At 39.6% G+C, this 13,400-nt stretch overlaps 1 pseudogene; it reads left to right on the top strand.

The window, feature by feature from the left end:
• Positions 1–13,400, top strand: part of LOC129206315 (uncharacterized) — an 85,276-nt pseudogene that overhangs the window by 40,508 nt on the left and 31,368 nt on the right.

The raw sequence follows: 13,400 nt of genomic DNA on the forward strand, positions 1-13,400 counted from the left end.
CTTTTTCATGTTTGCCATGTAGTATTGCTAAATGACGCACCAGTTCCTGAGAAATGACATACTAGAATGCTGTAATACACACTTTTGCCTTCCGTCTTGTAGTTTATATCAAGTTAAAAGAGCTTATGCACATTGCAGGTTGAGTGCTAATGGAGGCTGCATAACTTCAGTTAAGATATCATTTTTCTGGTGATGTCTAAGCCTCCTATATAAGAAGTATATAATAAAAAAACTTGTACCTAATTCAAATAAATAGGTCAAATAGGAACTAAGTCATCCATTAAACAATCTATTTTATTAGTTTTCTGGAATTGTAAATTAGGGTAATAACAATCAGGTCATACTATTTGATAATCATCAACCTTTAAAAGTATTCCTTCACTTTATATACTGGAGGAGAGGGAGTTTTTGCCACTGATACAGTTAATGATGAGGTCAGACAGAATTTTTTGATATCTGCTCCTGGGCTGTAGAAAACAAACATGTATTTTTCCTCCCACAAAAAACTTTAATCAAAAAATAAAAAAAAGAATGTTGAACACCGAGTTTCTCACCTTGTCAAGTTTCACTGTGCTACTTTTCCTCTGCTGAGGTACAGAACCTTGTCTTTCCCCCAAGATTCTGATTATGTGCAGATGGTATTTCACATAGTTGCTGATCTACTTCTGTAATTTGGGATAAAATTTATTTATCCCAAAATAGTTTTATTCAATAGTTTTATCCAATCACCTTTGGAAAGGATCATTCCTTATAAGCACTATGGAGTAATTGTTTTTATGTATCTGTCCATATGAGTTTATGGGAATGGAATTTGTTCTCGCTTTCTTTTAAGATTTTCTTGTATGCTGCACACCTCTTAGTTCCACATTCTTGGCTGTTTCTTTAGTCACTCTTCACTTATTTCTTACAGCAGTGAAAGTGAAACATCTGTAATTACAGTCTACAAGTCATGGAACATCCCTACCAGCAGTCGTAAGGTACTACTGTAAAATGATAGCCTGCATTAAATGTTGAGCTGGTGTTTTGGATCTCTCTACGCCACTTCAGTATTTTGAATTAGAGGAGTGGATCGACGAGAAAAAAATGTAAAAGTCATCACATTTTTAAATAGAATTATATTTTATTTTAATTTCAGTTGTGTGTCTATTCTTAAGTAATATTCCATGTCCACAACACAATTATTTTAAAGTGATTTTTGGTGCCAGGAAGATTTCATGTCTCCATATGCACAGCAGCATTTCTAAGATGTCATTCTGGCACTGCAGAACTGTAGGGTTTAGCTTGCATGAAGAGACTCTCCTGGTCACTTGATGAGGACATTAATTATTAACTATTATCATTAATTATTTTATCTCTCGCACTTTTTGGTTGTGTTGTGCTGTCTTTCTTAGACTGTAACTGTTAACTATTAAATGATGGGCAGTGTCACAAACTGTCAGGAAGGAGGACTTGTAATGAGACAGTAGGTGAGAAAGTGCGAAACTGAGTATCAAGACAATTTTCTTAACACTTTACCCTCTTCATTCATTCTTGCCAAGACTTTTTCCCCCTAATATTATTGCCCTATTGTATTTTTGAAGGACTGTGCAGAAAATGAATATCGCTTAAACATCTCCCACAATGAAATAACTAGTATGTTTAGTGAGCGTCTTTAAAGATGACCCATTTGCAGATCCTTTTGAGCAATCCATGTAGTATATATTTTATTAATGGAACTAGTTTTTATACCTGCTTTTGCTTCCCGTTTCCTCATCAGTTTGATGGCTCACTGTACAGTCAAGCAAGAAGATAGATTATGTTGTTCAGCTGTATGGTAGAAAATTAATGGACATGCACAATAGAATAAACAGCAATGGTCAGGAGAAGCATAAATGACAATGGCTTGAAGGCATAATCAAGAAGACACAGACACAAGGGCTGCTTCTCCTGATACATAAACAGTGAAGTGTTGAATGAAGAGGAAATAGTTGTATAATACCAAAATTACTTGTTCCTTAGCTCCAGATGCTCTGCTTATTGCCTTCTGCATTCTTCTGAATGTTTCTGTTTGTGTAGTCCTTATCACTCCAAGGATTACAGGAAAATATTAGGGAAAATAAAATACAGTTTAGACTGCAAAATTTAATCTAAACTTTCTTTTTGACCCATCCGTTGCCCCTCAAATTCCTCTTCCAGAGTAAGAGATGGCCATCTCATCACAGAGACTATTTAAGATCAGATGAGTGTGTACACTAGAAAATAACTTTCCTGATGGGAAAAAGCTGAGAAAAAGAGAATTAGTATGAGTTTTCAACCATACACCAAAATGCAATACTGCAAGTTAGACTTAGGTGACCATTTTCATATCTAAGGTTTAGAAATGTACTTTTTTTTTTTCTTCTTCTCTCCTTTAAATAGGCATTAGCATTCCAGAGAAATAAAGATGTACTACCTATTAAATATTGGAATTAGGTTCTAATTGATTCTTATGCCATTTGAGCTTGATATGTATTAATTGTTTATATCTTGATTCCCATTCCATTCAGTCCTTTACTTCTGCATTCGTAGAGTTTTATATTTCAGTATAAAGTAGGAGGAATTAGTATTTAATTTGAACATATTCAGTGGGTAGACTTTGAGTTCCCTCCAAATGCCTCACTGATGCAAATCAGTCTCAGTTTTGACTTCTAAATTCCATGATTAGGTATTATATTCCTAACATCACATAGGAAAAAGAAAAAAAAAAACCAAAACCTGTATATATGAAATGTGTATATATATACATCCCTCTATAGGGGGATCTGGACAGGCTGGTTCAATGGGCTAAGAGTGATTGCATGACATTCAACAAGGGTCAGTGCCGGGTCCTGCACTTGAGTCACTACAGCCCCATGCAATGCTACAGGCTTGAGGAAGAGTGGCTGGAAAGCTGCCTGGCAGAAAAGGACCTTGTGGTATTGGTCAACAGCTGGCTGAACATAAGCCAACAGTGTGCCCAGGTGGCCAATAAGACCAACAGCATCCTGACTTGTATCAGAAATAGTGTGGCCGGCAGGACTAGGGAAGTGATCATCCCCCTGTAGTTGGCAATGGTGAGGCTGCACCTCGAGTTCTGTGTTCAGTTTTGGGCCCCTCGCTACAAGAAGGACATTGAGGTGCTGGAGCATGCCCAAAGAAGGGCAACGAAACTGGTGAAGGGTCTAGAGTGCAAGTCTTATGCGGAGTGGCTGAGGGAACTGGGGTTGTTGAGCCTGGAGAAAAGGAGGCTGAGGGGAGACCTTCTTGCTCTCTACAACTACCTGAAAGGAGGTGGTAGCCAGGTGGGTGTTGGTCACTTGTGCCAAGTAAAAAGTGATAAGACAAGAGGAAATTGCCTCAAGTTGCTCCAGGGGAGGTTTAGATTGAACATTAGGAAAAATTTCTTCACTGAAAGGGTTGTCAAGCACTGGAACACGCTGCCCAGGGAAGTGGTTGAGTCACCATCCCTGGAGGTATTTAGAAGACGTGTAGATGTGGCAACTTAGTGACATGGTTTAGTGGTGAACTTGGCACTGTTAGGTTAATGGTTGGACTTGATGATGTTAAAGTTCTTTTCCAACCAAAACGATAGGAGAGAAAGTCTAGAGAAAGGAAGACTTTCCCTTGGTTGAAGAGGTTTGGGTTAGAGACCATTTAGGCAAACTTGATGTCCACAAATCCATGGGCCCCAATGGGATGCACCCACGAGTGCTGAGGCAGTTGGCAGATGTTATTGCTAAGCCACTCTCCATCATCTTTGAAAGGTCATGGAGAACAGGAGAGGTGCCTAAGGACTGGAGGAAAGCCACTCCGGTCTTCAAAAAGGGCAAGAAGGAGGACCCAGGAAACTACAGGCCAGTCAGTCTCACCTCCATCCCTGGAAAGGTGATGGAACAGCTCATTCTGGGGGTCATCTCTAAGCATGTGGAGGAAAAGGAGGTTATCAGGAGTGGTCAACCTGGATTCACCAAGGGGAAATCATGCCTGACCAATCTGATAGCCTTCAATGATGGCCTGACTGTCAGGACAGATGAGGAAGAGCAGTGGATGTTGGATCCGGACAGGCTAGAGAGCTGGGCAGGGAAGAGCTTAATGAAATTCAGCAAAGGCAAGTGTAGGGTCCTGCACCTGGGGAGGAATAACCCCATGCACCAGTACAGGTTAGGGGTTGTCCTGCTGGGAAGCAGCTCTGCAGAGAGGGACCTGGGAGTCCTGGTGGACAACAAGTTCTCCATGAGGCAGCAATGTGCCTTTGTGGCCAAGAAGGCCAATGGTATCCTGGGGTGCATAAGGAAGAGTGTGGCCAGCAGGTCGAGGGAGGTTCTCCTCCCCCTCTACTCTGCCCTGGTGGGGCCACATCTGTAGGCCGGTGTGTCCAGTTCTGGGCTTCCCAGTTCAAGAAAGACAGGGAGCTACTGGAGAGAGTCCAGTGGAGGGCTATGAGGATGCTTAGGGGACTTGAACATCTCTCGTATGAGGAAAGGCTGAGAGCACTGGGTCTGTTTAGCCTGGAGAAGAGAAGACTGAGAGGGGATCTCATCAATGCTTACAAAGATCTAAAGGGTGGGTATCAAAAGGATGGGGCCAGACTCTTCTCAGTGGTGCCCCGCAACAGGACAAGGGGCAACGGGCATAAACTGGAGCACAGGAAGTTCCATCTGAACATGAAGAAAAACTTCTTCACTTTGAGGGTGACAGAGCACTGGGACAGGCTGCCCAGAGAGGTTGTGGGGTCTCCTTCTCTGGAGATATTCAAAACCTGCCTGGACACGATCCTTTTCAACCTGCTCCAGGTGATCCTGCTTTAGCAGGGAGGTTGGACTAGATGATCTCCAGAGGTCCCTTCCAACCCCTACCATTCTGTGATCCTGTGATTCTGTGAAATGCTGGTTGATGGTTGAGTCACTGATACATTAATAGGAAATCTTACATTTATACCTTCAAAGCTTCTTTGTTTGTAGATGTGATATGATGTTGCAGCCTAATGTATTGTCTTTTTTTGTTGTTTTGTATTTATGGTCTTCAAAGATTAGAATGCAAACTCTGCCGTAAAAGACTCTGCTGTTTTTCTGAAATGTTAAATTGACATTAATTTGCTCTGTTTTGATGAAGACAGAAAGAGGCATGTTACAGATGCTCATGCATAACATAGAGCGTAATATGATCTATTGCTGTTCTACATAGATGTTCCTGCTGTTCAATATATCTGTTGATCTGTTTCTTACAGGAAAGCTGGTGGCTTGTTAATGTCGTGGTTTAGCCCAAGCTGGCAACCAAGCACCACACGGCTGCTCGCTCACTCCCCACTCCCCCTGGTGGAAGGGGGAGGAGAATCAGAACATAAAGGTAAAACTCGTGAGTTGTGATAGACAGTTTACGAGGACAGCAAAGGAAGAGAAAAATAACAAGAACAATCATAGAATCATAGAATAGTTTGGGTTGGAAGGGACCTCAAAGATCATCTAGTTCCATTCCCGCCTGCCATGGGCAAGGACACCCTCCACTAGACCAGGTTGCCCAAAGCCCCATCCAACCTGGCCCTGAACACTTCCAGGGAGGGGGCATCCACAGCTTCTCTGGGCAACCTGTTCCAGTGCCTCAACACCCTCACAGTAAAGAATTTCTTTCAATATCTAATCTAAATCGACCCGCCTTCAGCTTAAACCCATTACCCCTTGTCCTATCACTACACTCCCTGATAATCAGTCCCTCTCCAACAAGAATACTAATAAAAGAATATACAAAGCAGATGATACACAATGTAATTTGCTCACCACCTGGAACCTGATGCCCAGCCCAGCCCCAAGAGGTGATCCCTCCTCCCTGGCCAGGTCCCCACCTTTTATACAGAGCATGACATCACATGGAATCAAATATCCCTTTGGCAAGTTTGGGTCAGCTACCCTGGCTGTGTAACTTCCCACCTTCTTGTGAAAATTAACTCTATCCCAGCCAAAAACCAGGACAGTTAATTAATAGTAAATCAGCTAGACTAGTATCCTCTGTCTCTTGGAGGAAGGTTTGCAAAATTGGACCAATTCTGCAAATATCTGAGGTATGTGTATCAGCTGAAATGTTCTGTGGATATGAAAGTATAGGAGACTGTGAAGTTTTTTGGTTTTAATTTGTACTTTTCCTTCCCTGAGCAGTACAAAATAAATCACACAACACCTATCTCTGAGTTAGTCTTTTTGACTTAAGCTATATTATTTAATATATTAAATTTATCAAGAAAATAATTGACCGTTAGCCCATAGGTAAGAATCCTCCTTGTTCTTTTTTTTTTTTTTTTTTAAGTAGATGTGGCAAGGCATCTATGGGCATTTCTGGTACGATAATACTGGGGACAATGTCTTACATTATGAGTTTTCCCCTTGCCTTGCACCCTAGGGGGAGCAGTTTAATATACTGCTTTAGGTAGCTTGAGTGTATCTGCCAAGTAAAAAAGAGTATTAACCACTTTAATTTTCTACGTACCTTGACCCCTTTCTACCAGCCTGTGGCAGATGCACCTGCCCTGACAAAGCCCGCGAAAACCTGACAAAGACCTGACAAAAAACCTTCCTGCCACAGTCTGAATTATGCCCACATGGCAGTGTTCATTTCAGTTGACAGGTGATGAAGCTGAGGCCTTTGGCCAATGGGAGGGCTAAGTTACAATATATGACCACAGGTCAGATTTGAATTGGGTATAAATGGAGTCCCATGAGAGAGCCATTTTGCGTCGATCTCCCTCAGAGCAGCAGGTCTGTGGTCGGAGGCTCTCCCTGCGGGCTGGCATGCCACCTGCGGTTCATCTTCCATACAGAAACAGAGACTTTATCTTACACGGGTGAGTGATTATGCGCATTTTGGGTCATCAACTATATACCTTAGGAGCTCTTAAGTCAGCAGTGTAGTATTAACATCCCAACCCACATCCTGAACCTGTGGATTGTTAATGTCTGTTGGAGTCTCAAAGCAGTTTCGGCTAGAGTAATTGTGATTTTGTTTCCATCTTGTAAAAATAAATCCAGGTTTTAGTTTGTTAATTGGCCTGGCCTGGTTTGTGAGGTTCCGTGACACAGCCTAGTTCTGCAGAGTCCATCACCTTTCCATACTGAGAAATTCTAATATGGGCAAGACGTTTCTCAGCCCAACTGGTCCCCTTTGCATTCGATGAAGATGATGTGTGTTTCACTTTAGTGCAAGAGTAAGTCAGCAGCAAACTACCCCTTCATATGAGCTCTGCGTAGGCCTAAGTTTTCATAGAAAGCTTATCAAGCATATTAACTTATTCTGAAGAAAATATTTCTAAAAAAACCCAGTGCATAATAACTTATTGTAAATATGTATCTGATGGAAACTTCTCTTCTTCAGTTTATGAAAAATGTTTTCCAAGAGAGAGTTTGACAATACCTGCTAGTGGAATACAGCGTGTCTTCCTGCTGGTCTGTCCAGGTAAGTGGTTTCTTAAAAGTGCTTTGCAATGCCACAAAATTTCAACTGCAGATACTGCAGGCTTTGGGGAGTTTTTTTTGTGTTGGTTTGTTTGGTTTTTTTTTTTTCCCCTTGCATGGGTAAAGAAGCTACTATTCTTAAAATCATAGTCAGAACAAACCCTACCTGATGCAGCATTTTATCATTATACTTGAAATAATGTACATTTTCTAGAATTCCATTGTGTCTAACAATGCTGGAATATAATCCCATACTTTCTTGGGATATACTTAAGAGAGTGTAGAGCATTTTTGGCAGGTCTGCACTTGCAGACACCTCCAAGCAAAGCATTTGCCCATTTGTAAAGTCAGTGGTGCTTGCCTTCCAACATCCTTAAAAACTCAGCCCAACCATGAATGTTTGTAAATAAAGTATGATGTCACAAGGCAAGAATCAAGATATCCTGTACTGTAAATAGGAGGGAGATCATTACCCTTTAAAAATAGAAATAAAACTGTAAGCAATTAAGCCCTTTGAATAAATTTAGAGTCTCATCTTCCTTCTGGCTTTTCTTTTTCCCAGGGTTGTCAGTGGAGGAGCCTGCAATGCTCCACTCTTAGTGTAGACCAGCAGCTCCTGGGTGAGACTTGTGGAGGCAGCCTCTTTGGACACCTCACAAGTTGAGGTGGGAGATGCCACTTGCAATTTCTCCTCTAGCACACTTTTGTAGCACACTTTTTGTTTGTACTGACATATGTAGGTGCTGTGAACCAAAGCTGGTCTAAACATGAATTTATGTTACCTCTGTGTCTTCCTAAGTCTGACTGTCATCACAACTGGGAGATTCTTGTGGACAGTGATATTCTTTGGAGATTATGGTTAATTTTATGTATCAGCAATTCCAAAGAATGCTTTTAAAGTACAACTTAGTGAGAGAAACCATGTTTAATTGATGCTTTTGATTTGTTAATGACCTACATGTGGTTTCTTTTTATCATAATTTTTTGTATGCTTTCTTCCAGCCATCTCTGTGTTCAAGCTGCATCTTTGAGAGGGGTGGTCTCTTTGAGTGTCTGACCACACATCATACTTGCACATTATCTGCTTCTTAGTATTGGCTCCTAGTAAATGCAATTAATTTCTCATGGAAAATCATGTATTACATGTCATTTAGGTCACATTCCTAAGACAGTGTGAATAAGACCAGGTATTTTTAGTCGTTTGCTCAGTCCCCATCACTATGGTAACAGGAGATTTTATGACTGTGAGATAGATTTCTGTCTTATATCCTAGATTTGGGAGACTATTGCTACTTTTCACCGTGTTCACAGAAAGACTAGGAAAGGTTCATGCTTCCCTACTCATTATTTAATTTATTTAGGGTCTCTTTGCTATGAAGTGTTATCAAGGCTTGTTCGGCCATTTAAGGCAGTGTGTAGGTTTCTTATTCATGTTGAGTTCAAAACTCCCAAATTATGAACGTGTAAATGATGAATAATTGCTGAAACATGGAGAAGTGCCTGTGTCTAAAGGGCACCCATAAAATGATTTCTAACATGGAAGCATTTTGAATAAATGGCACTTATCTGTAAAGTGCTCTTTTTCAATTTTATAATACAAATATCATTATTTTCTGAAGATAAGTTATTAACAGAGTATAACCTTGCTAAATTGCCTGGGAGAGACACTGCAACTGGTTGAATGCTTTGAATTGCTGAATACTGATTTGATGCAACTGTCTTCTGTGCCAGTGCAGAGGATCCCATATCACCAGACTGCCTATTCAGGAATGGAAAGATAAGGGCGAGGGAGGTGTATGTGTCTGGGCAGAATGATGGAGAGATCTACTGATAATTACTGTAATGAACTTTTTTGGGTGAACATTGCATCCTGTACGGCCATGTGACTGATCTGTAGAAGGCTAAAACAAGAAAAGGAGCCCTGGCCTTGTGGCTATTTAGTCTGAGTACAGGGAGAAAAAAAAATAATTCAGATTTTCTCTTGAAAATTTTTCCATTTCATTTTACTCTTAACCATTGTCCTTTTTTTTTTTTTTTAATGAATCTAAACATTGCTGATAAAACAGGGCCTGTGAAAATAAGTGCCCAGATGTTAAATGTCCTGTCACTTTTCCATTTATGATGAGTACCATCTTTGGCTAACAATAATTTAGGCAGGAAAAGCCTGAAGACTTTATTTTACATGTTCTCTTGAGAGTTTTAATTACATCAATCATACATAACTACAAATCTGATTTGTATGGGATCTGCTTATTTGATGTAAAGATTAGACAGTGAAGATAAGATGGTAAAATTATCAGAATAAAATAAGAATATTTGTAGCAAAGTGCTAATATTCATCATTACATAACAAAGAGCTTTCTGTCAAAATAGGAAAGAAGACTATCTGTTATAAAATACTGCAAAATGTGAATTAGAAAGTTTAGGTGGAACAGAAAAAAGTATGGAATATATGGAAGGCTACTAGACATACTGTTTTGAGTCTCGATGTTTATACAAGCAAAGCTAATACAATAATTTTATGAAATGAGAATACAGTAATGACACTGTCGGGTCATTAAATAAAGACGACATTGGTACCTGGAGTGGACTTACAGGTGCTGAGTGGAGGCTTATACAGAGAAATATGTTTGTGATTTCCTTTTGAAATCAGCTTTTTAACTTCTGGGGAACAAAGTGAGCTTCCTTTAGGTCAAATGAATTTAACAACAGATGATTCTCTAGATGTATCTATACATATCTTGTTCCTCATACTGTGAGGAAAAATAAGTGACTGCATTACTAGCTAACACATTGCTCGCGTATGAGTTAGGAATCAACTAGAAATAATTGAATGGTTTTCTATCAGTGGTGAGGTTTAGCTGCTGGTTTCAAGAAAAAGCCAATTAAAATTAAGGTCATAGTGCAGTGATTTTTAGATTTCATAGACGAGTAATGATGCTATTTCATCATATTTCAAACCAATTTGTGCTGCTCCTTCATTCTGCTATTGAAAAGCAGAATGCCATGCACTATGCAGTCAGGAGAAAACCTCAGTGCAACACTGCTGTACTTTCTTTGAATAAAATAGGAAAAATAGAGGTAATGCACCAATCAATTTTGGCCCTATACTTGGAAATATCCATTGAAATTATACCTAATTGTTATGAAAAATATGTCTTTAAATATTTTTCAGAAAGCAGTATTGTAGTCTATGTTTAAATATATTTTTTTCTCTGATTGATTCAAAGTGCTGCATGTTCTATTCAGGTAAATATTTACATTGAGTTCAGAGGAACTATGCATGCATGTAGTTTAGGTACTGCATCTGCCAGATATTTTGCTTCTAGATTTGCTGAAGAGTCCAGCAGTAATATCTTGTTATTGAATGTAGTCTGCAGTCACTGGAATTACTGCTGTTAGTGCTCGTCGAGACTGGTTTAGGTAAATAGTTGTGAGCTGATCCTGGTATCTGTTGTTGAGGCAAACTGTTCACAGTTGTAGCATCCTGATAATTGGAGTATTTTCAAATAACATTTAAACACAGTAAGGATTTTCTCTGCAATTGGCCCTTCTGAGCTGCCCTACTAAACCCCAGATTTTTCCATCTCCATATTTGTGAACTTGATAACTAGTCTTGTATTCATACAAAATATCCAGTGTTTAGGCTAAGGATATGAAATATCACACATTCTACTTGAATTTGAATCATTGCCTATAAGCCATCTCAATTTATATCAGCCTTGCCTGATTGCTGATTTTTCTACATTTGCAGGGAGGTAATAAACCATCTCTTCATTTAAGAAGTGTCCAGAATTTTCATATATTTAAATTTTCATATATTAGTGGAAGGTAAGGGTTTTTTACGGGAGCTTTTAGGTTGCAGACTGGTCTGGCTTGATTTGAAACAACAAATTATACTGCAAAACAATGGACTCTAACAAACATGTCAAAGCAATGTGTCTTCATTAAAGTCAATGCCAATTCCCCTTCAAGCTGCAGAGAGGGAGGGGAGATGCAGGAGGTCCCCAGGGAATGCTTCCTTGCATGAAGCTGATAGAGGGTAGTAGAGCACTCCCACACTGCCCTTGTCACAATCTGTGGTTCAGAGCTTGACTCATACTGAGCCTTCATCATTTTTCAGTTCCACTGGGCTGTTGCATGATAACTGGTGCCTGTTATTGGAGCTTTGGAAAGCTCTCATGTTTTTGGAGGTTCAGCTCAGAGACGGCACTGTGTGACTGAAGCTTTCCCCGATGCACACTGCAGTTATTTTCCCTCTCAATTCTTCTTTACTGTGGTTCATATTTGTGACATCTTATGCATAAATTGTTAAATATAAGCAACACCTAATAGCAATTTCTGTTGCAGTCATGCCAGAAAAGCCTTATTTATAGAGCAGGACCCTTCTGTGTTGAGTATCATGCACATTCTGAAGAAAAATATGCCTCCTGCATCACTGATAGGAAATTGCCTCCTAAACCAGTTTATTTTTCATTAAACAAAATCTTACAGGACAAGCAACAGGAAGCTATGAATACTGTAATAGGAACAAAGGTGTAATAGCGCTCATGCATCTGGCAGAACACAATACTTGGGAGTTTCTTTCATTGTACAGCTGTTTAACAATGTTCTCCACAGCTATGTGGTAATGAACTCTAAGGCAGAGGTAGGCTATCATTATGGCCATTTAAGCCAAATATAACATCAAGAAATTTAAATGCCACTGTGGAAGAACTCTACAGGTGAGTTAGTGATAATGAATAGATGCTTTAGTAAAATGTCCTAATAGAACTATTGCAAAGCTTTGCATTTCCTACATAATGGTTGCTGGATCAAGGCTAAATGCAAATCTGATCTAATGATCCCTTCAGGTCTTAAAGACTGTGGGTCATTCACTATCAAGTGCAGCAAAAGGAAATAAAATATGTATAGTATACCCCTCTCCTTGGCTGCTGATTCTCTCCCAAAAGAATTACAGATAAATATGAGTTCAAAAGTTTAAAGAACTCCCACATCATCTGGAATGTTTGTCAACAAGCATGCAAGGATCCCTGCTGCATCCAAATGCTATCTGCTCAATGTTTGTCCACCAGCATCCTTTCTAACCTGCCACATATATACAAACATAAGCCATTGTTTCCGTTTCGGTTTTCCCTTTTAAAGGAAGGTAAAATTCATGCTTAAGAGTTTAATTTGCTTGAGTGTTTTGCTATTAGCATGTCATCAGTGTGCTCCTCCTGGGGCTGGCACATCGGAACAGGAAATGCAGTTTGGGTTACCCACACAGCCAAGAGTATCCTAGGCCAGCCACTGACCTTGTTCTAACATGATTAAAATGTTATTTCTTTTTGACAGTAATAATAGTCCAAAACATCATTATGGATTTATGAAGTTGTTTTGATAATAAAGTTGAGACCTAAACAGAACAAATTACCTTCTTAGTTAATGAAGAGATTTTTTGCAAGTCTGTTCACATTTTGCATCATATTTAGAATTGTTCTAAAAACCTGCTTTGGAACAACAATGCAACTATCTGAGAAGTAAATTTTGTCCTTAAACTTCTCCTTTGCTACAATGTCTACTGAATAGTTGACAACAGTTGAACTGGTAGTATGCTGACACTGCTGCCGGTCATCCAGACTGATGCTGTCTTATTTATATTCTCCTGTCTTGTCTCTTCCTCTTACACCTAAGTTATAAAATCTTGGACTGGCTTTTTGTTCCATCTGTGTTAGAATCTGACACTGAGGGTCTTGTTCTGTGCCTAAGGCTCCTGAGCAGTATCCTAATACTAATAGATTGTACAAATAATGATGCATTGTCAAATCTGCTTTAAAGAAAGTTGAGGAAGTTTAAAATTTAAATGATGGAACTTCTCTACACCCATATAGGCAGGGTATAAGTCCTTACACGTGACCAGTTTTCTATGCCAGCTGCATCTCTACACCCAAATATAGGAAGGATGATCCCTATCACAGTGAA

Source organism: Grus americana, chromosome 4 (genome assembly GCF_028858705.1).
Source record: "Grus americana isolate bGruAme1 chromosome 4, bGruAme1.mat, whole genome shotgun sequence".
Lineage (NCBI taxonomy): Eukaryota > Metazoa > Chordata > Aves > Gruiformes > Gruidae > Grus > Grus americana.